Genomic DNA, 27,385 nt, shown 5'->3' with positions numbered 1-27,385 from the left:
CATCCAGTGTCACCACAGGATGAAATATTGCTTGCAGCCAGGACCTTGTGACAATGTGTGTATTAATCCAGTGAAAACACATAACCTGCTAAGCATAGAGAGAGAACAGCACAGGCTACAAGACAAACTGCTAGAAAATATTCTCAAATGGCTGAGAAAAAGCACATGCACAATTTGGCTTCCTTGCTGAAGACTGAAGAACTGTCCTGGTGTCCCTCCCGGGTGCTGGAGAAAAGGGATATGCTGTAAGTTGGTGGTTCCTCATTTAAAACAGGAAAAAAAATGACTACCTGGTAGGACCACAGTTTACCAGGGTTCAGGATCTACAGCATTTTAAGGGAGACTTCTGTGAGAGGCATGGCTCCTGCTGCTGTCTTCTACTGCCTGGAGAACTCGGCAGGAGCTGGAAAGCACTGCCTCAGACCAACACACACTGGGAGCGACCAGCTCTTTAGCAGCCACCTGAGCAGCAGTTTCTTCTGGCTCCCCCTGATCTCCTGACCTATTTAAACCCTCAAGCATAAAAGAAAATATAACCTTGTCCATCTGCCTTCAACAGTTGCTGACCCCGGTCCAAGCAATTTTGTGGAATACAGGACCTCCTAAATAAAACACTGCAGGGGAAGAACTTAGGGCTCAGCTATGCTTACCCAAGTCCTAAGGAAATTAATGGCTCTTATGGCACACAATCAACAAAACGTGCATCCTCACCTGGATATAAGCATCTCCAGCCCTTTGCACCCTGTACTGCCATTCACACTCAGGAAAAATGGAAGCAGAACTTGCTTGCTGTGATTTGTGGCATGTGTGCCAAACTGGGGGGTGGGACACAAGGATTATGCCCAGTGATCCCTGGATGGTGTGTGGCAGGAGAACCCAGGCTCTGTTCCTCTACTACAGAAGAGCACCAATGACACTTCAGATCATAAAATGAGTTTAGGTCAGAGCCATCTTTGCTAATCCAACCAGCACCTCACTCACTGAAAGGCACCACTGGCTGGGAAGGTAACAGAATACAGCCCAATCAATATTAAAAGCTTTAGGTAATAGCACTAGCTGTTTACCAGTGCTCTTCTTAACCTTTGTGCTGTAGAGTTTAAAATAACCTCAAGGTACAGTCAGGACAAAATTGTCTCCTATATGACATACAGTGCTCTTCTTAACCTTTGTGCTGTAGAGCTTCAATTAACCTCAGGGTACAGCCAGGACAAAATCGTCTCCTATATGACAGGCAAGGAAGTGGATTTTTGTAAAATTCTCTCATTTCTCTTCAGACTCGAAATACACAGATATTTAGCATAATCCCAGGATTATGCTAATCCCTGCCTCTTTACCCCTTACCAGCACCTGAGTTTACCACCTCTTCCAATGACAGTGATTTGGTAGGTTGTAAAGGGTCAAAAAGGAGAGGTAGGAGTGCAGTAAAGGAGGGAAGTATCAAATACACAGATATTTAGCATAATCCCAGGATTATGCTAATCCCTGCCTCTTTACCCCTTACCAGCACCTGAGTTTACCACCTCTTCCAATGACAGTGATTTGGTAGGTTGTAAAGGGTCAAAAAGGAGAGGTAGGAGTGCAGTAAAGAAGGTAACTATCAGAACTAGCAAAAAAAAAAATTCAGACTGTGCTCTCTCTCCATCTTAGTATTTTCCTGCAATGCTTTTCCCTGCACCCTAATTGGTATAGACAAGTGAATATCAAATTAGGCTACCCACAGCTGATCCTCTGTTCTCCAGGAATAGCACTACAGAGCCAAAAGAAGCAACATGTCTTCCAGTAGACAAGTCTGGGCATTCATGGAAATTAAGTCCCAGTAGTTCTGCCCGATGTACTTGCTGTTTGTGTCATTAATAAGTAGAGATCTAGCCTGAAACACCAGGCCAAGGAGAAATTTGGATTTGCCTCTAACTTGGCCAGCTGGCCGGAATTAACCACTGACATCTGTAACTACGAAAGCTAATGAGAGAGCAATCACAGCTCACAGTTCACAGCTGAAAGTCATTGCCTTTGAGAGTCAATGAGGATTTAAGTTCCCTCTTCTCATTGCTTCCTCTCCCTCAAACTGTGGCTGCCAGAGTTTGCAAGGTCTCACTGATTTTAAATCTGTCCTCCAAGGGCAACACTTGGGTATAGGTGTACTGAAAGGAGTCGTGCTTGAAACCTCTTCAAGGAGACGAAGACAAAAGCTGATCTTCCCCCATCCCCTCCTATCACACCAACATTTCTTGTCAGAGCAAAGAAACAGCAACTGGATGACTAAGTAATACTAATGACTGCTGCTCAGTGCACTGCTGGGCTCTGATTAGATTCTTCTTGGCTTCTAACCAGATTTAAAAAAAAAAACAACAAATTGGCCATTTAGAGAGGCAGAACTGGCCTATTAGCGTCAGTACAGGGCTCAGTCAAGACGCTCCTGGGTCATTGTCTCTATCCAGAAAGTCCAGACCCTTCACTGTGGTGACTTGGAATGAAGTAAACAGAGATGCTGCCCATCAGGCCATCAGCTGCTCCCACGACCCTTTGTGTCAGAAGTTCCTTAGCCCTGAAAACACAGCTCAACGAGCCTTAGGGAACATCCACCTCTGGAGCCCCCGGGGGCGTTGAAGTTTTCACATCCTATACTAACTGCCCTGCACCAAACAGGCAGGAGCTACGAATCTATGAGCAGATTGCGAAGACATTAAGGAAAACATTTGAAACACACTGTCCCTTCCAGCATCTCTGCCTCATCGACTCTCCATCTGTTCCCAAAAGTTCAGTGGAAAAAATGAAAACTCCCATCTTCCTGCTTTCTATAAACTCACTCTCACTGTTACTGCTCTGGTTTCTGGCACAGCACTGCACCATAAACCTCTTCCATACTCTAAGATGGGCAGAACTGGTGCTGAGCTGGTGTGACCAGTTGTCTGGAGTCAAAATGATGTTATGGGCAATGCCGCCTTCTAGGAGACATCCTGCTCTGTCCCCGTGGGAAGCAGTGAAAGGAGAACTCCTTCCTGTCTGAATAACCTTCACATTCAGTTGGAGCAATGCACTCAGGACCTGAATAGGGCACTAGCCATTGACCCGTGGGCCCTGGGAAATCTGGCCATCAGTGAGAACAGTGATTCTTCAGCAACCTCTGCGACAGTTCTTTGCATGCACTAAGGGCAGTTTCATGGGAGAAACAGTTAAGAGAACCTTGGACCCACTGGGTAGCGTTTTCCGCACTTTGCCTCCTCCACCTACGAAAGCAAAAGATAAAGTCAAGCTTTCCCCACTGTGTTTTCACAGACTCACTTTGTTCCCTGCTACACTGGCTGGGTATTTCCCCAAACTGCCCCGTGCCTTTGGTCCACCTGGTCAGGCTGGAACCGTTTTGTCTCTGCCAAGTGTCACATGCCTGGACTAAAGGTAAAGATACTGTAAAAAGAGCCATTTAGAGCTCCACCAACCCTGGAAAGGGGGCTAAAGAGTAAGCCTTTCTCCTCCAAACTCCTACATGGGCTATCCAGGCCCTCACACTTGATGCTATGCACTCCCTGAAGCACAGATGTGCCATGCCTTGATGTCACTTGACAGCCAGGAGGGTTTAGTGGGCTTCAGGGATAAGGGAAGAAGGAATCACTCGGCTGATGACACAGGTCAGTCACAGTGCAAGCATGAAGCACTGTGACTCCCAGGCATGTCTCTGAGAACTCAGGCTTCTTGGAGATGCTCTTTTTCCAGATCAATGCCCGACAGCATCTTTCTGGCTGGAGAACCAAGGACTGCCTTCCCTTCCCTCTAAGGCAGCCAAGCTGTGGTGAGGGAGCTTCCCTCCCTTTTGCAGCCAAAGCACAGGGTCCTATTCAGGCCTGGTGTAAGCCAGCCCATCACTAGAAGAGACCAACTAATTGTGCCAGTTAAACAACAAGGTCCATGTGATTTTTGCTTATAATGCAGCAGGAGGAGAATGACATAAAACTTGGCTTGATACATCCCAAAAGTTTCTCCAGCTTCCTCTCCAACAGCCTGGTACGGTGTTATATAGGAAAGGAGTTGAGATGATCATATGGAGTTGAAATTTCAGACCACTAAAGCACCCTTAGAGAGACAGGAGAGACTGCTCCCCAATGTGTTCATTCTTTTTAGAAACAAAGAAAGAAGTAGCCTCACAAAAAAGCTGTATTTGCCACTGGGATGCCAGAGATTCAGTCTTCTGTAGCTGCTGCTTTGACCTTTGCCTTCCTGATCACTGACAGGCTCCACATCGGAGTCATCCCAAGGGGAAAAAATGCTCTCAAGAGCTTGACACATGAACCTCAGCCTTGATCGTGTCCAAGACTTCTGCTTCACTGCAGAGCTCTCAAAGGCTAAGGTGCTTTTGCACCAGGCAAGCAAGAATATCAACCCTTATCTCAGAACTGTGAAGTCTCTTTCAACCCAGGACTTAATCTTAGACTAAAAGTGGGGTAACAAAGACCCCACACCATCACCTCTAAAGAAAACAAATCAGTTTCACCAGTATTTGTAGCTGTCACATCTGTGGCTACCCTAAAACCAGCCCAGTAGCCTTTTGGGGATCTGACCTCTTGATCTTATGTCATCAGCTCCATAATACCCCCAAAAGCCTGATCCCAGTCCAACAGTTCTTGTCTGCTCTAAACCTACACCAAGTCACACATCCCAACACCCACTCCAACCTAGCCCAAAAGCCTCTTAGAGATGAGGCAATGAATCCAGCTCACAGGCAGGCAAACACCAATACGAAACCTGGATTTGTTGCCTATTCAAGGCCAACTGCATCAAAATAAACAGAAAAGGACGTCACAAACACAGATAATAAACCAGGAACATATCTGATGGTGGCAAAGGTGAATTTAATCCTTGCTGGGACTGCTGTGTGTTATCTAATGCATCTATGATTCACCACAAAAGTGGCACTTGGAGCTTGATCCTCTTCTGAGAGCTGGAGCTCTCACCAACACGTAGCTTTCTGCTCAACAACCCAGGCAGGCTGCTACTAGGAATGAAAACTCCTTTACTGCAAGTGATAAAGATAGATGTAATTTTGGTGCCCTAAGTCATGCTGAGGTCTCCTCTCAGCGACGTGCCCCTTCCCCTCCCCTTCAGGGTACTCACACCAGTCAGGGGGCTGAAGTCTTCAGGCCCAGCTTCGAAGGACGGGATGCTCTGACAGTGACTTCCACTCCGTCTTCTCTTCACGTGCAGCTGCTACGTAACAATTCATACCTAAAAAAAGTCAAAGAGGAAGAAAATGCCATCAGTGCATTAGTAGGGGCCGTGCTGAAAGCAATCAGCCATTCACACAAATAACGTTTCTTTTAGAGGGAGCAATTCCCTCTGCTGACCGTGCAGGAAGCATAGAATAAACAGCAAGCTGAGCAGACCCACATCCTCGCATCCCCTGTGTGAGAACTGGTATTTACAGTTGTCTCTAGGGAAGGCTGAAACCACATCCGTTTTCCTGCCTTTCTGCTCGAGATTCCCCCCACCCCAAGCAGAGCTGAATGGCACAAATATACCTCCCTACAACCTACAGTCTGTTTACTACTGTAAATCACTGCCCCGTCCAGCTTAATTTAGTATATTGGTTTGCAAAATGCAGAAAAAGGGAAGCGAATATACATTTTATGCAGCTATCCCTGATGGAAAAATTAGGGTTGTCTGATACAGAGCCTGGGCTGGGAGCTCGGGGTAACAACAGCCACGAAACGTGACTGCCCACAGCCCTCAGAAGGAAGGGCAGGTAGCAGACACATCATGTTGTCTTGGGACAAATTCCCTGGTTAGGGTACACTGCTAGACACAGAGGCTGAATTCACAGAGGGGGGGTTATTTTTTGCATGCACGTTGTCTGATACAGAGCCTGGGCTGGGAGCTTGGGGTAACAACAGCCACGAAAGGTGACTGCCCACAGCGCTTAGAAGGAAGGGCAGGTAGTAGACACATCATATTGTCTTGGGATAAATTCCTTGGTTAGGGTACACTGCTAGACAGCCAGCCACAGAGGCTGAATTCACAGAGGGGGATTTATTTTTTTGCATGCATTGATGGCTACTAAATGTGACTATTTAACTCCAGTCCAATATTCAGTCTAAATGGTTCAATTTGACATTGACTTGATAGATGGCTGTGCAGCTTTATCGTTTCACTCAATAACATTAATAGCAGCCTAGCTTTAGTGAGATGTCTTTTGCAGTTTGATTTATAAGGCAAGTATTGACACCACTCAACTTTAATCATGTCATTTATCAGGCTGAACTAGTCACCCTAAGCTTCTTCCATACTGACTGGAGAGAGGCTTCTTCCAGAGGGCAACTCAGCCTCTCTCTCCACTGCCTTCTTCATACTTCTCTGTATTCAACAGTTTCAAAATCAACTTTTTAACTTTAGGGCCACAAAGATGCTCAGAGGGCTGGAGCATTTCTTGTGTGAAAACAACCTGAGAGAGTTGGGGTTGTTCAGCCTGGAGAAGGCTCCAGGAGACCTTAGAGCCCCTTCCAGTCCCTAAAGGGGCTACAGGAGAGATGGGGAGGGACTCTTAAGCAGGGAATGAAGCAATGGAATGAGGAATAATGGTTTTAAACTGAAAGAAGGGAGATTTAGATGAGATCTCAGGAAGAAATTCTTTCCTGTGAGGGTGGTGAGACCCTGGAACAGGTTGCCCAGAGAAGCTGTGGCTGCCCCATCCCTGGAGGGGTTCAAGGCCAGGCTGGATGGGGCTTGGAGCAACCTGGTCTGGTGGGAGGTGCCCCTGCCCATGGCAGGGGGTTGGAACTAGATGGTCTTTAAGGTCCATTCCAACTGAAACCATTCTATGAAAATTAGCTTGAGGAAACCAACTATCAAATTTTCATGCCTCTGCTGCATGACTGAACAAACCCTCGTGTGTGTTTTATTCAAGCTCTGAGTGGAGTCACCATTCCTTCAACAAAAGGTCCGTTCCAACCCAAACCATTCTATGAAAATTAACTTGAGGAAACCAACTATCAAAGTTTCATGCCTCTGCTTAATGACTGAACAAACCCTTATGTGTGTTTTATTCAAGCTCTGAGGAGAGTGGAGTCACCATTCCTTCAACATGCAATGCAAGACCAGAACCTCAAAGGGCCTAGCACAACCAGCCTGTCACCCAATATGCATCAGAAGTTAGATGTCCTCATGACGGTGCAGGTGCGACATAAACGTGACATGGAGAAAACAGAAGGTGATGTTCAGAGGTAAAAACTCTCACAGAGTACCAGAGACCTTGCCTGGGAGTGATCTCAGAAAGCACTCACAGAGCTCAGATACTATGCTGTTTTTACAAGCCTCAAGAATTCTTTCAAGACCCGCTAATATCCCACACAATGAGCCTAAAAGATCCAGGGTAGTTTTTCAATAAAACTAGAATAGTCCTAGGAGAACACGAGTTAAAACAAATTTGAGTTTTCTGTCCAGGACAGTCTGGTTGTTTCTCCATCTCCAACAAGCAGAAGGGGATCAGTGAAAGGACACACGTTTGAAAGGCTTATTGTTAGTACCGGGAAGAAAGTTTCCTATAAAGTTGTCCAGGGTATGCACCAAGAGTGAGTTAATATTCCAGTGGCAAGGTCAAGCCCTGGTTTTGCTGCGACACAAGAAGCTGGCATCAACTACAGTTTGTTTGCTTTCCCAACCTGCCCTGTCCTTGCGCGTTGGCAAAAGGCTGAAGCTGGCCAGGGTCCCAGCCACCAAAAGCTGCCCAAAGAAGAGAACTCGTTACTCATCACAAAGACTAGGAGCGAGGTTGAGAGGGGGAGGAAACAGTAAATAGCCAGGGTCCCAGCCACCAAAAGCTGCCCAAAGAAGAGAACTCGTTACTCATCACAAAGACTAAAAGAGAGGTTGAAAGGGGGAGGAAACAGTAAATGGCATAAAAAAGCCACTGAAAGAAACTCCTCTGGTGCCGAGAGTCGCTACGGCAAAGGCTCTAACCTGGCACATCACCAAACACAGAAACAGGGATGCAGGCTATGGCTGGTGTGTGCCCCAATCTAGAAGAGATAGCCAAATATTCAAACTTTCCCCTTTGAAATATGCCCTGAGTTACTCCTGGATGACCATACGAAGCTATTTTTGTTGAGGGGAAAAAAAATAAAATAAAAATCAATGCAGGATTCACAAAAGGATTCCCTTTGGACAAATTTTACACCCACTGCTGTTAGTGACAAAACTTCCCTTCCTGTCAGGGACAGCAGAATTGGGGCAGCTGACAGCATCGGAGATGACAGACACTGCCAAAACGTTTTCAACATTTTTTAATTTTCATTTTGTTAGTCTTAAGCTGCGTTCTGGCTTTTTCTGCTGTTAAAGAGTTTGATTTCCACTGTAGCAGAAAAGTCTGCTGAAAGAGGTTTCCACTGAAGAACACAGAGGGTCTCTTCCCGGGACGACTCCTGCACAAGCCACCAGCACATCTCACCCATCAAGGTCTCTGAACCCCTCAACAAACGACACAAAGCAACATACAACCAAGCCAGCACTGCCACCTGGAAACTCTGAGTGAATACAGCTATGTAGCAGGTGAGAACTGAAATCAAGTATGCAAAACCAAAAAAATCTCATCATGCTGCTGATGAAGAGGTTTCCCGAATTTTTTTTTTTTTTTTTTTTTTTTTTTTAAGTAGGGGTTTCCCTAATCCTAAACACTCCTTGAGTTTAGTGTGTTCAGATCCTCAAATAAATCACCATGGCTTAGGGCAAACTGCAGTTTGTGCAGTTCTGATGCATCAAGGTAAAGCTTCGGTCTGTCCTGGTACCCAAATGTGCCATAAGGGGGGCTTCTCAGAGTGACAGCAGGAACACGATGGGGATGAGCCTCAAGTACAAAAGTACCAAGGTCCATTTTTTTTTTTTTTTTTACAGGTGTTTCTGGAGGCTGCTGTATTCCTGCTGAGGGCTGACAATACTATGGTAGTGCAGAATCAAGCCATCCAGCTCCTTCTCCCTTTCTCAGATCAACAACCAGTAACCTGGCACTTCTTAAAAGGGTTGGCCACGGGCCACCCTCAGACCACATCTCCCCACGGAGCAAGGAATGCTGCCAAAAGCAAAAAGGAGAGGTGAGAAACAGGAGAAAATTCCCTGTCGCAGACAGCGGCCAGGCATAATCCAGCAAGACAAGTCTATGTGAGCCCCGGGAATGGCACCGAGTCACAACTACCCCACTGTAGGCCACGGCCATCAGCTCAGGAGGCTGCTGTTCTTGCATTAATTTTCCACACTTCACAGCTTGGTCTCACACACGACCGAGCAGACGGCACAGCAATGGAAAACACTCTCCAAGTGATCTCGCACCTGAACCCGACGGGAGGGCGGCACACAAACACACACAGCCTCGAGCTCCAGAGCTGGAGGTGCCAAGGAAAAGAAACCCAGGAGTTTCACATTGTTTTCAAGGTAAAAAGAGAAAAGGGGCTGAACCCTGCTTGACTTCACCGCCTTGTTTGTACGGTGCCCTGTGCTTTGGGCACCGAGCTGCAAAAATCAAAGTACAATGGCAACGAAAACATCTGCTTTGGGCACCGAGCTGCAAAAATCAAAGCAAGTACAATGGCAATGAAAATATAATCAAAGACATCAGTGTGGGGCCAGCTCTGCAATGGAAAAGCAAAGAGCTGGGAAGAAAAAAAAAAAAAATCCAAACAATACTCAGATCTAAAGGCCATTTAGAAAACAACAACTTCAATCAACTCTGTAAGACTAGCAGGATAAAAATATTATTATTTTGCCTTTGTCCACATAAGAACTCCCTTTTCCAAGGAGTTTAAATGGACGAGACAGATGAAGGGGAAACAGATGCACGGATGAGGAGTGATTTGACCTGATCACATCACACAAAGAGGAGTGCCAGGAACAAACTGTGGCTTCTCCTTTCACGGCACAGTGCTCTTTTCACTGGTCTATACTGTCCCTAAGGCTGGAAATCAACACCCCTCTTTTGAAGGATTTCCATCAAAAACCACTTGTCACCACCCCACCTGCTGGAGGTCACCGCTCCCCACAGCGCTGGTAGAAGTGTCCATGTGAGCACTCACTCCACAATCAGAATCCACTTGGTCGAAGGGAACAACTGGTGAAGATAAATTAAGCTCATCCCTTTTTCTCGATGCTGACCAGGCAGCGCTCACACGCGCTCCTCAGCTGGCCAAGCTCTAGGTGAAGCCAACCATCAGCACAGCAACAGGCAGCAGCGTGGAAGGGAAGACAAGGGTCCCTCCTCTTCAACGTGAGCAACTGTTTGCTAAGTTGATGCTTTGCCCTTGGTCTCAGATATGGTTATGATATTCTTCTCTGGGAGTCACAAGACTTGTGGTTCAGATAAGAAATTTTATTTAAAAGATCCACTGACAGCTCCTCTTATCTGAGCTGCTCCATCTTGTGAGCTCTAGCTTAGTACCAAATACAACAAAACCACCATCCTCAACTAGTCCAGCAAAGAAGAGAGTCTGGTAACATTTGTTCTAATTGCAATTAATAACAATGCTAAGAATCAGCAGAATTGGCCTGTTATTGATAACCCATCTCTAATGTTATTGGCTTTTAGACCTTTTATTAGATTTTACCAAACAAACTATTCATATGCAATCTATATGGACTGCTTAGGGACGGATTGCCAGACTTCAGGCCGTGTCTGTGGACTGGGATGACTCACAGAATATTGCTTTGGGCCAACAGGAAGAGTGAAGACAACGGCCACGGTGATGCCATTACTAATCTACATGCCAGGCCGAATCCTGCAAAAGCATGTGATTCCCAGTGAAGTCAACAAAAGAGGCACAAGTACATTCCAGGGTAGATCTTCATCTCTAAAAACTGCTTTAGATTTTCTCCAATATAAAACAAACAAAAAAAACCAAAACAAAAGCAAAAAAAAACCCCACAACAACTCTTCTGACAGACCTTTCATCTTAGCAAGCTTATGTAAACCGGTGGCTTTCCTCACCCACTGCTCAACAAACATGACCCACAGAATATGTGATCTCCAAATGCAAATTCCTTACACGGACTGCTCGGGTTCGACTCTGTTGAGAAAACACTGTCAGCACGTAACAGAGTAGCTCAAGCTGCCTTCTCGGGAGAAGCAACTCGTGGCTGCTGCTGCTGCTGCAACTCCCCTTTCAGGTTTGTTCAGCCCATGCCCGAAAGTCTGCTTTTACCTGCCCAAATGATTCAGGAAAAATCCATTTCACCTCTTCTCCAACGCAGTGCGGGCAGTGTATGGCTTCATGGCACAGTGTGCCCTGGCTGGCAGCACCCACTGCTGGAGTAGCTAATATATACAGAGTTTATAATATATATATACGTATAATATACACGTATATATAATATATAAGGAATTTAAGAACACATCTGCCAAATGCACACAAAGGGAGGAGAGAAGGAGATATCTCCAGAGGAGGTTATCCTGGTTTCTCAATTCTTCTGCATCCCCAGCTCAAAGCCAAGGACAGGAATAAACAGAAACCAACCATACACTGCAAAATGAGGGAACCAAGTCATGGTACATCTTTGTGACAATCACAGAGAACCAAGCTTGTAGATCAACACTGGTCCACTCTCAGATTCATAGAATCATCTAGGTTGGAAGGGACCTTAAAGATCATCTAGTCCAACCATCAACCTAACTCGGTCCTTAGGATGCGATTTCAGCAACGTGCAGTTGCTCAGCCCTACACCTGGTTACCTCTTGAAATGAGAAAAAAAGAAAAAGGTGTCACCAACGTGTAGAGGGTGAACAGAAAGAAGAAGAACTGCAGCGACGCCGGAGCTTAGGGCACATTCTCACTTTGTGGCCATTTTCCATTAGCTAATTCTGTCAGCTCCACAGAGGTGAGACACGACTTACCCCAGAGTAACACCATCCAGATACCGAGGTTACTCTCGTCTGACCCCAACCTAAGGGAGATTAGAGCCAACCCCTCCCCTTCCCACCTCTTTCATCACCTCTATATTTAACCGCAGATTAACTCATTTCCTCTGTCCACATGTGAGATTAAAGCAGAGCCTCGCTCCATCCTCATGTAAATCACTGCTCCCTACATGGATTAAAGCATGTTGAGGAGGAGAGCGAGTCACACGCTTCATATTCACAAAACCAAACACCTGCTTCTCACGAAGTAAAACTGGCAGGCAGCCCAGGCCCCAAAATAGTAAGAGATACCTCCAATTCTAATCTTCCCCCCTCCTCCTTCCCCGCCTGTTACATAAACCTTAAAGACATAAGAAGTGCCACTATTTACCAACGTGTTTGAATGAAACGCGGGGCAGTGACCAAGGCAAAGGGTCAAACACACAGGGATTTGGCCTCTGAGCGCTGTGTTAATTACACTTCTCTAGGAGGAAACAATAGCCCCTTATTCCAGGGAGATGGGGAAAATAATGCAACAAAATCTCCCAGAGGTCAGGCTCACCGTGTTTGATTCACAGAATCACAGAATCTTCTAGGTTGGAAGGGACCTTAAAGATCATCTTGTCCAACCGTCAACCTAACTGACAAAAATAGACATCCACACAACAAACAAGGAGCATCATCACTAAACCATACCTCCCAGCACTACATCAACCCGTCTTTCCTTCAAAAAGGAATACAAACTCCTAGACAAACTATACAACTGCCCAGAAAAAAGAACCCACAGCGGGGAAGGGAGAGAGAAAGCAGCCAGCAGCCAGTGCTCCCAGGTACCTTTTCCTCTCCCACCTCAAGAACCCTGTGCAAGGAAGATGGTATTTTATTCCTGCCTGACCCCTCTGCAAATCACTTGGAGGCCTAAGGTACAAGATCTTTATCACAGCTTGAGGCAAACATTAAGTGGCTGTAAATAAAGCTGGGACTTTAAACCCAGCCACGTAGTGATCGCCACAGTGAATATGATTTTTCACAGCTAACAGCTATGGTAATGAATTTCACCTCGATGAACACAGAAAGGGTGAAGCATGTGAAATTCAGAACAGAAGTAAGTTTCTTGCCTCAGATTTTACATCAGTAATCCTTTAAAGTACAAGCACTTATTTTCCTCATGTCCTTAATGCTAAAATCTCTCTCGTTCTAACACTTCAAGGGACGAGGCCCCCTTAATTTTCAGGGGCTGCAATACTGGGCTTCGGCATTTCTGCCAAGAATAATAGAAAATCAATGTGGACGGCGAGCAGGGAAACACGCAGAAGAGCCACTGGCATTCACTTCAGCAGAACAGCTGGAATAAAGTTGTCAATTCCCCTTACTGTACCCTCCAACTGCACTGCCTGGCAACGGGGGCTGCTGAAGGGAAGAAAACGCTTACGACAAGCTTATGACACAGCTCAAAAGCAATCAGTGCGTCTCCATTATTCAAAAAAAAAAAAAAAAAACAACAAAAAAACCAACAATTCTGGAACGACAAACAGATGGAAATGAGCAAAGGAAGAGCGGAATGACATCAAGAGGGTAGATTGCAGGAGCAATGGGGCATGTCAGGCAGATGTACCGCTGCCAGGGCGGAATCTGGCTGATTTAACGCGGAGACTGCATCGCCTGCCAGTGAGAACACAACACGCTGGACAAAGAGAGACACAACTGTTCTGATTTGGTGCTGCCGTGGATGTACCAATAGAGAAATGATCATACACCAAAATAGAAAGGACAAAGGGTAAAATGGCTGAATTCTCCCACAAAAGGGAAGATCTACTCTGAAGACACCAATGGCCACTAAGGTGGTGGCGATTTTCTTTCGGCTCAGGCATTCCCAGAGGGTTAGAAAAAGGTTGCAATGCCTTGCAAACCATCTTCCATTTATTTAAGGGCAGATTTTTGGGCTGATAAAGTCCTGAAATCCTTTTTTTTTTTTTTTTTTCTGGCAGTATGAGGTCACTGTATAAGATTTATAGCAGACTTAGGACGCATCTAAAAAATCGAGAGCAGGCTTCCAGCGATTTGAGAAACTGTGAAATGCTGAACAGATGGAAATGAGAAGAGGAAGGGTGCGCTGCATGGGGTCACCATCAGCTCACAGAAAAGCTGACACAGACACGCTGTCCACGAGCCGTGGAGCTGATGAGAAATGCCCCTCTGCTTTCTCTGTGCATTAGCTCCGTGTCGTGATGAAACCGCAAGTGTGTCTCGTGGAAGCAGGTTTCATTTCTTGCTTCCATCCCTGTCTGTGCTTGTGCTCACACACACACACCTGCGTTTGTATATGGGCTTATTTTATTTTTCCACTGAGACTTTATAAATGGAGTCCTCCTTTGTTGCTCTTCTAATTCATAAATTAGACTCAGACCCTGAAAAACATGATTGGTTCTTGGCAAGACAAAGGGCAAACGCTAAGGCTCTGTCAGGACTACAGGAAAAGAAAAATGCTTCCTGTTCTAAAGAACAAATCCATGTTTTATATTTCTTCAAGCCCCATGTTGTTTTGATGTCTTTATACACAACAGAAGAAAAGAAAATTGACTGTAACCACTATGAGAAAAATTCTCAGGAGATTCCCTGCCAACTCTGATCTTGTGCTTGAACGCTGCAAGTGACAAAGTAGCTGCAAAGTTACATCAGGTATGATTGCGTTCTAAAAGTGAGTGAAAAACCTCTTGCTAAGAAACATCTCATGCTCAGACAGCCTTTCTAGGAGTCTAAAATGATTAAACAGCAGAATCAGTGTTTAGACCAGAGCATGACAAGTTACACACTGCAGGGCAGTGCTCTGGGATACTGAAGGGGGAACAAAGGTAGCAGTTTCAAAGCTGGATGATGCAGCATCCCCACCTATGGTGGTAGGACCCCACAAACATGATTTAAAATAATTCCTGCTTGTCTCAAGCACAGGAAGGGAGTAATGGAAGGAGAAGCCCTGGACCAGGCACCTAGGCTGGGATTCATAATGCTCCAGGAAACAGCCACAGAAGACTCAGGCAGACTCTTGGAGCAGCCACCCAGAAAATCTGACTTGCTAACCAATGGATAATTAAATAATACCAAGAAACCTTGAAAGATTAGACGAGCGAATCAAATCAATGATTAAGAGACTAAAAATGATAAACATACATTGAGGTTACAAGGAAAGATTAGAGGAATATGTAGCTGGAAAAGACAGAAGGAAAGAAGAAAAGCGGATTGATTCCAGGCTGCAAGTAATGAATGAATAATTGCGAAGCAAGACTTGGATGAGTCGATTTATCTTGCTCAATGCTATAAAAAAGGCAGTAAATGTAATATATTCTTTTACAAAAATAATTTTTAAAAGGTGGCATAAAATCAGCCTCAGGAAATTATTGCCACAGGGCAAGGAGGGAATACTATAGGGAATTAGCTTTCCTGGCTTTCAAGAAGGATTAGACAATTCTATTAACATAAATAATACCTACAGCTGGGAGAGCTACATGAAGAGTTACAAGGATAATCAGCCCAAAGGCACCACTCTCTTCAATCTGCAGCCCTTCACTTGTGCCTCCAGGCAGGGTCTGCCCTTTCTGAACCATTGTTGGAATTAAAAAGGCTGTAAAATTCCTATTTGGCCCTTACATGGTCTGGTGTGTGATGGGACAGCACTGATTCAAGTTCTCCTCAGAAGTTTGGGGCTGTGCAAGCCTAAAGTTTTGTCTGGTACAATGACTGGCATTTCTATTCCTCTAGCAAGCTGGAGAGCTAACAGCAAGTTGCTTACTTTAGCTCAAGAGTCCTTCTCCCTCTAAAGTCTGCCCCTGCTGTGACTCAGTCTGCTCCTATGAATGAAGATAAGCACCAAAAAACTCCATCTTTGGTCTTCATACTCAGACCACCACGAAATGCACAAACTTTGACTGAGATTCATTTCTTGGGAAGTGGCTTTAAAAGCCACCCTGTCTTCAACAAAGCCCTAATGCTAAAATACAGCCCAGATTTTTAACATCCACTGTTCCAGCAACTGAAATACTTCCAAAATGGCAATGTAAAATTACTGAAGTCTTCTCACATAGGTCTAGTCGAGTAGTAACATCCAGCCTTTAAACAAAAATCTCCTTGATGAGATTCATTTCTTGGGAAGTGGCTTTAAAAGCCACCCTGTCTTCAACAAAGCCCTAATGCTAAAATACAGCCCAGATTTTTAACATCCACTGTTCCAGCAACTGAAACACTTCCAAAATGTCACTGTAAAATTACTGAAGTCTTCTCACATAGCTCTAGTTCCACCCTCACAGCAAAGAATTTCTTCCCAACGTCCAATCTAGAAAATCAAAAATGGCATATAAAGATCTTGGTACCATTTAAAAACCCAGGTACCTCTGAACAGATCAAACACAGCAATTATTGCATTGAAAGTCCTTCAACTCACTGGGATTCTATCAAAATGCAGAGGTAGGCTATAATGTCTCCCCAGAGCCTTCTCCTCTCCAGGCTGAACAATCCCAGCTCTCTCAGCCTGTCTTCACAGGAGAGGTGCTCCAGCCCTCTGAGCATCTTTGCAGCCCTCCCGTGTGCATTACCTCTTGTCCTATCACTACACTCCTTCATAAAGAGTCTCTCCCCACCTCTCCTGTAGCTCCCTTTAGGGACTGAAGGGCTGCTATAATGTCTCCCCAGAGCCTTCTCCTCTCCAGGCTGAACAATCCCAGCTCTCTCAGCCTGTCTTCACAGGAGAGGTGCTCCAGCCCTCTGAGCATCTTTGCAGCCCTCCCGTGTGCCTGCTCCAACAGGTCCATGTCCTTCTGTGCTGAGGACTCCAGAGCTGGACACTGCTCCAGGTGGGGTCTCACCAGAACAGAGGGGCAGAATCCTCGCCCTGATGGCCACACTTCTTTTGAGGCAGCCAAGGATACAACTGGCCTCCTGGGCTGCCAGCGTGAGGTGCTCCAGCCCTCTGAGCATCTTTGCAACCCTTCTGTGTACCTGCTCCAACAGGTCCATGTCCTTCTGTGCTGAGGACTCCAGAGCTGGACACTGCTCCAGGTGGGGTCTCACCAGAGCAGAGGGGCAGAATCCTCGCCCTGATGGCCACACTTCTTTTGAGGCAGCCCAGGATACAACTGGCCTCCTGGGCTACCAGCGCACATTTTAGGAGCTCATGTTGAGCTCCTCATCCACCAACAACCCAAGTCCTTCTCCTCAGGGCCGCTCTCAATCCGTTCTCCACTCAACCTGTATTTGTGCTTGGGATTGTCCTGACCCATGTACAGGACCTTAAAACACCCAAAATCACTTCTCAAGCCGCTCTAAACCATATATAATCTCCCAGTCAGATAAGAATAGGCACAACACAAGTGCCACCTCCCAGTTTGATACACCCTTGGGCACTGCACATCTATAAGATGCTGTCAGCTCCTACAACGCACGATGTTTTCATAAAGCCTCACCAGATGGAAACAAAAGATTGCAAGAGAATCCCAGCTTTCATCTAAAATAAAAAATAACCCCCAAAATAAAACAGGGAGTTACTGACACTCATGGTGAAGAGAAAAACCTGAAGAACCAGAAAGGATCAGAACCAGAAGGCAAATAGAAGTCATTCTAATGTATATTTTTAAAAGACAAACAAAAGCCCCTCATGATTCTTCAGGTGAAATCACTTAATTGGGGATGGGGGGAATCCACAAGCTGATTCAAGAACATACAACACCTGACTTCACACTATCCTCCAGGCTTTCCCTCTTGGGAAATACAGAGCTCATTTTAACACAAAGGCCTACAATATCAAAGGACAAGGGAAGGGAGAGTCATAAAATAAAAAAGCTGAAATGCTGCCAAGCAGAATGATTTTCTAAATACTTGGGGACATTCCTCAGGAGCCACCGCCTCCCTTTGATCATGACACAAGTGCTCTGGGTGCTGGGGGCAGGACCATGCTGTGATCAGTTGAGGTTCCTGCAGCAGAGCTCAGTCGTTTCCATCTGTGCACCACAGAAACTTAAAGGAGCAACTGCCTTGGACCATCACTACATCCTGCCAGGTGTCAGACACAGCTAGAAAGAGCCAAACCTGAACAAAATCAGAGGTTTTCTTCCGTTTCTTAGCACTGAAGCCTAATGCATCCAGTAATCCCAAAAGCTCAATAGCGGGGAGCTGAATCTCACAGAGGACACTGCTTTCCCATCTGTCTTCCACGAACATACTTGATGGGAAGTTGTGTCCTCCTCCCCTGATGCAGAAGGATGTGCCTCAGCCAGCCAGGACTTGAGAAACACAAGAACAGGCTGCCAAGCTCAGTAAAAAGAGGCCTAAGAGTCAAAGCAGTAGCTCTCCTTGGATCCAACCCCTTTCACAGTTTACTCTGCAGCAGGCGTGAAACAGAATTTGATCCCGTCTTGCAGGAGGGTTTTCCTCCCTGTCAAGTCAGGGGACTTCTTTGCAGCTACAGAAAATAAGTTTGAAAAACATTATCAAATGCTCAAAAGAAAACAAAAATCAAAAATGGCATATAAAGATCTTGGTACCATTTAAAAACCCAAGTACCTCTGAACAGATCAACCACAGCAACCTCATTATTGCATTGAAAGTCCTTCTATTCATTGGGATTCTATCAAAATGCAGAGGTAAATACACTTTATAGTTAAATATCCCATGGGATGTAAAATATAATGGTTATCCAGGTCAGAATGGAGCACACCTGCTCAGGCTGTACAGAACATCTCAGAATTTCTCCATCTACAAGAAAAGCACTCACAACATCAAAGCTTCCTCATCCTGCACTGGTATGTTGGTGCCTCACATATTCGAGGTGCCACTCATGATGCTGAAAGGGTAGTACAGCAGCTTGATCTATGTACATTTTCACCCCCTCCAATAGGTCATTCGCCTTTTCTTCTATTTCCCATGACAGATTATTGAAGTATTCATATCTGTGAATCAGCCAAGCTTTGATTACTCTCCTCTTGTTTACAGCTTTGCATAAAGTGCAAGCCAACAAGTCAAGTTGTTTTTCAAATTCTGTAAGCACACTGAACTTTCAGAACTAATCCTATAAACTAGATTCTCTGGGCTTTCAGAGCTTCCCTAATATGGTCATTAAATATCTGAGAGATGAGGACACCTCACAAATACTCAAATGAACTATAAACTCTTCAGACTCATCATTAAAAAACAAAAAACTCAGAGACAAAAGATATGGCAGATTACAAATCAGTGCCAAGAGACAACTGAGCCACGTGCTTGACAAGAGCAGCAAAGATGTCTTGGATAGCACTGGCAGAACAGTCAAATATGGTTGCAGAATTTCAAAAGGGAGGAAGGATACTGTTGTAAGGCTGACTAAGACAAAATTATCCAGTACTTTTGTGATTTTCAAAATGGTTCTGACACTGCTCCATTTTTCCATTTTTAAAAACAAGAAAATTATTAAATCTGAGAGAAGCACGAGTAACTGGCATTAGTCATCCAGAACCAAACTCAGCTGGTTTCTTCTTTAGTGCTGCAGAAAATTCTAGCTACTCTTACTGATGGTCTTGGCAAATGTTTATATATTTAACCCAAGTCAAAACTTCCAACCTGAGACAGTGCCACCATTTCTGAGACCACATCTTGGTTAGATGAATTCTCTATTGACTCTGCGCCCTCTTCCCCTTCACACCTAAAGGACTGAAGTTTATACCTGAAGACTCCTTTGACTTCAGGGAACTTCACAGACTAGGCCAAATCAGTGCTGTGGAGAAACAAGCACACTAACAGAAAAGAGGTTAAATTCTCTTCTCATTCCTTTTATCCATCCAGCATCTATCACACCTGTACTTTTTTAACAAAGGTGGGGGATTTAGCAGACATTCCCCCTGTAAGCAGCTCGCCTGCCCTAGCCAAGGGGCTGACAGGCAGAGCCTGGCCATGTGTTCAGAAGCAGAGAACGCTTTGGCTCAAGCAGACAATTTCCTCTGGATGGTAAGGGCTGGAAAGACCTTTTGAACATGACTTCATAGTAAAAGTAACCCATGTTTCAGAAAACCAGTAAATCAGCTGCTTTGTATTTGGCCATAATACAATAAGCAATATTTTTTCCCATCCATCCATTCAGAAAATAAAGGGCTTGGCTTTACTCTAACACAGCTGGGCTAGCTATAATCATGCTGGGCCAGAACATTTTCAACAAGTTGTTCAAATATTATTAGTTTTGTCCTAAAAAGAGCAAGGTACTCAATTGTCTTGGGGTATACTAACTGAACAGATGTTCAAGCACTAACAAAGGCATGTGATGGCCATTAGTGGAGCTGCCGGGATGTTGGGAAGTTCCATTGCATTGTAGTCCTGTTCTCAGCACGCATCAGCCAGCATTGTTCCACCACGCTGCCCTGTAATCAGAGCAAACAGAGGTTTTCCCAGCATGACAGGACTGGAATGAGTTAGGAAGATATCCCCATTCCAAAGATTGATATCAAGAGGCACACAGCATCACCGATTTCAGTTCTTTCTTCCTGGACCGTTAAAATCTGCGAGTCTCGTACGCAGCGAAGGTGACTGTCCTCAACTGCTCCACAGCCATTTGTCATGCGTGCTCATGGCCAACATATTTTGCTCCTGAAACACGTTCAAACCTTAGAAGGAGAACTATTTCATTCTAAACTCTCCATAGCTCACATATGGTATAGAAGCTCCCAGCTGTGTTACGTGCCAAGAGAAGCTGAATAAACTTGCACAATAATTATTAAGAATTTTCTCATTTCCCGCATTGTACCGAGCCAGACACTTCTTGTGTTTTTAAAGTATGGTTCAGCAGAATAGTCTAAGGCAGCTCTCTAACAAAAGTACACACTACTTAGGCCATCAAGGCACATTCATGCCATGGAGGTAACTGCATGAACAGTCTCTGTCTGTGGAGCCTTGGCTTCACCCCAAAGTCACCTCCACACTGGAAGAATTTCTCAGCCAGGCCCACAGCTTTCCACAGCCCCTTGAGCCAGGAATTATCACACCTCTTTGTCTTGTTGATGATGTAGTGATGATAAACTTTATATGTTCAGGAGATGAACTTGGCACACGCTATGGCAAAACACCCACTGATTTCAAGGCTTTTCTCATGTAAGTGAATTCTCGAGCCCCATGTCAAAAGCAATAAAGCAGCAGCTCTTTGTTTAACAAAAACAAGGCCAGGACCCTCAAAAAAGGAGGGAGCTGATGAAGGGAAAGCAGATCTGCTGAGGTACTGATATGAAGTATGATCCATGACTGACTTCACCAAGGTTGTGTCGGTGCAGTTATATCCATGCACTGGGATCCTGCTGTTTCTTTTTAGGGAATGAGGGAAATGGAATTATCTCTGTCCAGGAGGTGCAGTTTTTCCATAACATACATTCACTGTAGGCACGCATTTCTGTCAGTGTACCAGTGACACGTTCTTCATGTGGACCTGACATGACTTCTTGTACAAATTAGTCCCCTCTTGGCTCTGCTATCAGAAAATTGTCATGTAGTAACAAGGGAAGAGGAATGCTGCACGTGCTCTGTGAAGAGATGGGCGACTAAACATATTTTAATGCAGTTTAGATTACAGATCTGAGAGCGAGCTATCTCAGTTGGACAGAATGAGATCTTCCATAGAAGACAGACTGATTCCCTGAGGTCACTAGTACATGCGGTTCCTGGAAGGAGACAGAATTCCACAACGCAAAGAAATTCTGCGCTAGTAAATTCTGTGAACCAAATTTGGATGTCTACTGGCCCGTTTTATTTTTTATTCCCCTTGTCACTTGCATAATTAATGGAAAAGTATTCAGGAAGCCTAAGCCCAGATAAGTAAAAGGACAAATTCTAACAGCTTTCAGAAGTCAATAGTCTGTATATACAGAAGATGACACAACAGATTTGATACTAGTAACTAAATAGTATCTGCAGTTAATTAGCTTGCAGTGTTTGAGGTGTTTCCTCTGATAGCTTTAAGGAAACAAACAAGACTGGAACCGTTGACATTTTATCTTCATGCATAACTAAATTGTACCACAAATCAGAGACCTCCCTATCAGCAGAAGAGCAGCGCTGGCCCTAACTGCATCAGGAAGCTCCAATAGTACTCTGCCTTCAACAAAGCACTGCAGGAGCTCTTCTGAAACAGGAGCCTAAAATCCTCTTTCATCTTCTGTCAAATCTCATCGTTCCACCGTGTCACATAGAGAACTGTCCTAGGGGTTCAATCCAGAGGTAGGTCTACTACCACCACCACGTGCTGGCCTCAAGCAGGCAGGAGACAAGACATCTCCTTGGGGGGTTCACAGTTTTTCCACTCTCCATTTGCCACTCAAAGAGCTGTACTTTCCTGGCCCCAGGGTTCCTCCTTAGCCCAGACTGAGTAGGATGTATTTCACATCTTTGCTGAAGTAAATCACACAAATGCTTTGCATATTTGGCAAACAAATATCCTTCCCCAGCCTCTTGTATAACTAGATGCCAAGTCATGCTGTTTTACTGACTCAACCGCTAAAAAGCGGAACAGCACTTTCCATAAAGCCCACATTGCTCTAAGACCTTTGTCTGAAGGGTTGGAGAGTGTGGTTTTTATTCCGAGAGGATGACTTAAAGTCAAACTGCCTCACCATGAAGCCCTTTTGGGGGGTATGAGTGCCCTTAAAGCAGTATTTTGTCAAACACAGTGTAAGCCATCCCTCACTCTTGGCTCCTGGGCACCAAAAACAAAGGATGTCTTCTGTGGGCCAGAGGTAGCCATGTCTTGCAGCAAGTTGGCTTCCACCAGTGCTCCTCAGGAAGCAGAAGGCAAGAGTCAGTACAATGCTGTTGTTTACTGATCAGGGTGAAGTTCTAACACATCTTGTAACACGCATGGTAATTGCCCGGAGTTGCAGAGAGGCAGCATTTGATTACGAATTGTTTGTGACAGGTGACAACGCTGTTGGCAATTAGTCGGAGCTGCCATGCACACTGCCAGGGGCAGCCTATTACCACATATAGACCTGCGAGGAGCATCACCGCGAAAACAGACCGAGCGCGCCGTTACCTTCGGGGCTGGTTGCCAGTTCCAAATGTCGGGGCTGTGCTACTGCAGGTCTCACAATACCCCTCCGCCCCAGGAGCCACTTGACATCTTAATAAGACTTGCCAAAACAAGGAGGGCGAGCTATTCAAAACCCTGTCTCCCTCTTGCATCAACAAGTCACTTGTATTTTAAACACTGCGAACGGCACTTGCCGACCGTGCAGAAGGGTGATCAACACTCAGGGAAGCAGCCTTGCTTCTGTCAGTGCCAGCGTGATAAGTAAGGTGAAGAGGAAACAGAATGAAAATATTTAAGCCTTATTTAGTCTCAGCAAAACCTTGGGTAGCTCAACCTGATCTACTGCCAACCCGCTACATCTGGACTTGGTTTCTGATGAAAGTACCTCCAGAAACAAATAAAGTGATACAATCCAGTCCTAAATAATGAGCAAGGCTTAGAAATAGTCTGTCATGACAAATGGAAACTATGCTGTTACAAATAGCAAGAACTCAGCCAGCGATGCAGTAAGAGACCGGCGATCAGTGCTACAGCCCTGGCACTCTCTTCTTAAAGAGAATTCCGAGGGGAACGGTAACACCACATTTCAGTCAGAACAAAATGATGCATTTCTACAACACATGTCATCTCAACAACTTCATAAGAACTCTAAGCCAAGAAGTCCCCCTTGCTATGACTATGTAAGAGTTGTCCCTGCGTTGTTGATGCAGAAACTGAAGCACAGGCAGCGTGTTTTGTCTAAAGTCCCAAAGGAAGCCACAAGCAGCCCAAGGAACTGGGTCTACGGTGCAGTCAATTGCCAGTAGACTCCTGAAACAACAAAGAGCATCCTTAGTAACGCAGCAAGTCCTCTCCAGGCCCTGCTTCTCTAAATAACCAAAGTGATTTGGGGCTTCATGTCTACAACAGAGATATTAAGAGATAATTAATACGCTTATGCAGTGAAGTGCTGACACCCTCCAGCAGACACACTCCACAAGTTTGCCTAGAGAAGCTCATAAACAACATGATGAAGAATTTGGATGACTTGGAAAAGAACCGCTCTCTACATAATAACTGCTCCACGACAACAGGATCTTGAAACCAGTCCTGGAGTGAAGAGAAGTCACCACCATATCATAGCTTTGTTGGACTGTATGAAAGGAGTTATCTGCCCAGTGCCTTGCGAAGAGGAACTCCTCACACAGGCAAGGAAGCACCTTCCATCCAAACTGGCCCTACCAGGACATAGCTGGGGTCGCATCACTGGAGCGGCTCTGCAGACGGCGGGGTGGACTCTGACATTGCTGCCCCCCAGGTAACACCAGGCCCTGACTCAAGGCATCTACTACAAAACTAAGATTTATCCCTGCAACTGTTTAAATCTGTGCACGTGACCACCTTCACTAAACAGAATTAGGTACTACCATAACTTCAAGGACGTAAACAGCTGTAATTGCAGAAGGCCTCCGAGGCAGAACACCACTTATACAAGTGCCATTGGACTTTACCAACCAGATTTAACTTCACCCTTAACTTCCTCTGGATGTTAACATTCTTTGCAAATTCGTAACAATGAGTTTTCATAACAATTCCATGATGTTTCAGAGCAGAACTCTCCATTCCCAATTAACCACTATACACACTCAAAAAGGTGAAATTCTATTCAGCTCCAAGGAGCCACCAAAGATACCATGTACCTGAAGCTTTTGCAGCATGAAACTCTAATTGTTTTGATTTTTCAGAAATTTTAGATCTTGCAGAGGGCTGCAGTTTTAATTATCTCTTCAGGACCTGCTACTTTCTATTTCCCAATGAGACCAGTTCCCCAGTGCTTTCCACCCACCAGAATCTTCCCAAAGAACCTTGCCAAAGCGCGGCTTGCAAACCAGCATACGCAGACAGGAGCTTTGTAAAACATAATCCTCACTCAAGATAACAATTAGTGATGATTCTAAACACGGACATTGCCACATGAACAAACACGAGGGATAAATAGTAACAACAGGATCCACTTCACCCAACTGGAGTTAACCCAATGCCAGGCAAGTAGACGGTTGCCTCTGCGGTCAATGGTGAGCGACAAGGGCTTCAAGAGGACAAGTCACCCTGTCCCAAGACAGGAGCATAAACTGGAATGAATCACCACATGGCAGTGCTCTCCTTCCCTGCCACATGGAGATGCTTCACCCTTTGCAAAAAAACCAGGAACGACTGGCACTGAACAGCCACACAGATATTTTTTTTCCCCCCACCAGAACAGTATACACACATAGTTAAGTAGTGTCAGCTTCTAATACACTGAAAGTTTGTGGGTTTTAAAATTGTGGTTTGTGTTTTGGCAGAGAGTTTATTTGAAACCAACCGCCCTTGGTGCAAATACCACAGCTGAAGGTGTCAATTCCAGGCTGGAAGTGTGGTTGTACTTAAAATATAAACTGGGCTATGCTGGAATATCTGGGATGCTGTGGCAGTAAGATAACTAATCAGATGCCAGATGGCACAGTTCTTTGGTGAAAGCAGTAGGTCTGGGACACTAAAACAGCAGTTTCATAACGCGGTCACCCTTTCACCTTCCCAAAAGTCCCACAGAGGTTTTGTGGCTGAGTCTTCAAATGGGACTAAAATCCCGGGATCCCCCTCTGCCCTGACACAGACGAGAGCAGGGCACTTTTCTTAAATCCTGTGTTTGGGATTAGATTCCTCTGGGGAAATCTGCACCCTGGCTGGGTGCCAGGACTGTGGTCCTAAGGATCGTCATTCATCACTGGTGCTCTCTGGATACAACCTCTTTGGAGTACTGGGGGATCTGGACAACTGCATCAATTATCAAATATTGTAGCTGATGAAGTCTAGTGCATTTAAACCTCAACTGCTCAACACATGCTGCACAGGACACCAGAGATGGTGAGGGGTCCTCTCAGCTACACAGTTATTGGAAAAGTGCTGATTTATTCATTTCCAACCTATTTTACTACTCCTGTGCTACCAAACCTCACTTAGCTTTTCTAATTGTAAATCAAGCTGCATTCCAGACGCAGTCAATATTATTAGCTGTATTTAATAATCTGTTCTGGCAGATCCTGTTTATTCCAATGTTGACAGAGACCAAAATAAAACACCAAGAAAAGGAAATCTAGATTAAGTCCATGAAAGATTTATGTACATTATTGACCATGTAAATCCAGAGACAGCACTATGGAATGGAAACCGAATGAGATGTTTCCTCAAGAAATATCTTAGGTCATGATCATTTTTGCACCATCCTGATGTATTTCAAGAGATGGCAAAAGCCCTATGCCTCAAGATAACCCCCCCAATTTCACAGAATAACCACGCTGCATTCTTTATTTAGGATCTGATTTTGCAATTTCATACACAAACAGCCTTTTCACGAGCAAGTCCACTGACAGCAAGGAAATTGCTCACGTGGGCAGGGATTTCTCTCGCAAGCAAGGGTTTGCAGGCATCTGTTCCCATGTCTTTGTATGTCCCTATTAAATTCACGCTTACTATTGCGGTCTCTTAATTTATCTAACGACCATTTCAGCTCATGTAACGAGAACATCCTTAAAATACATTTATTTTTTTTTACTTCTGTTAGCACTTTAATACAAATTGAGCGATCTTATCCCAATCTACAGGGTGTGGTATTAATTTGAGCCCTAGAATGTCAACAGGAGAAGAAAAGGCAGTTCATCGTGGTAACAAAACGCTCCATTATCGGTCTACAAAACACATGTGGCATTTAGAAGACAGCCATCCTCATATCCTTGTGAACTTTGGCAAGGATCTGTTACAAAATGCCATGAGCAACTGATTGTTGCAGTGCTGGGACAGAAAGAAATTGGCTTCCACCAACAGTCTTGTGACCCACAGCACGATTAACACGGGACCAAACAAAATGCCCTGCACATCGGACATCCACATCTCACTTGGAGCTCTTAAATTCACAAGCAATACATCCTTTGTCTTAATAAAACTGAATTACTTGTATTTGAGCATGTTAGGATGTTTCTCAGAGAGATATAAAATGCCATAAAATTTTTTCACCGATCAGCAGACAAATTAGTTCAAGTTAATGATGCGAGCTGACACTTACATAGCACTGGACGTCTGCAATTGGCTGTGCAAACATTAAATTAGCTTTGCTGCATTTGTAAGTAGGAGGTACGTGTTATCAGGCTTCTTATTACACTGGGGGGAACAAAGAAACACAAACTGAGATTTTTTCAAAGCTGCTGTGTTTGTTCGATTTTGCTTCTGCTGGAATGAATAGAAAAAACACAAATTCCAACCTGGCACTGGCATCAGGTCCCTGTACACCCCTCTGGCAGGGCAAAAAAGCCTAGTTTTAAGGCTCTTGCCCTTGCCCGGCAGTGTAATAAAGCCTTAGTGGAATTAGGCCTCCGTCAGCTTGAATGGAAATGGATGGCTGTACAAAAGCACTATATGCTTTTGAAAATCCTACCCACAACAGAGAGATGTGTTTGACCAATACAACACAACAGACGTGTAACAGC

General features: G+C 44.9%; 1 long non-coding RNA gene across 5 annotated transcripts in view; it reads right to left on the bottom strand.

Moving 5' to 3' along the window:
• The window catches only part of LOC106896343, a 121,404-nt gene that overhangs the window by 13,392 nt on the left and 80,627 nt on the right, over window positions 1–27,385 (bottom strand). For all 5 annotated transcript variants that reach the window (XR_001413612.1, XR_001413615.1, XR_001413613.1 and 2 more), the window contains exon 3: window positions 5,107–5,217. This is a non-coding gene — a long non-coding RNA (uncharacterized LOC106896343). The remainder of the gene's footprint in view (window positions 1–5,106; window positions 5,218–27,385) is intronic.

Source organism: Calidris pugnax, unplaced genomic scaffold, assembly GCF_001431845.1.
Source record: "Calidris pugnax isolate Ruff unplaced genomic scaffold, ASM143184v1 scaffold196, whole genome shotgun sequence".
NCBI lineage: Eukaryota > Metazoa > Chordata > Aves > Charadriiformes > Scolopacidae > Calidris > Calidris pugnax.
This window is presented reverse-complemented; position numbering and strand designations above follow the sequence as displayed.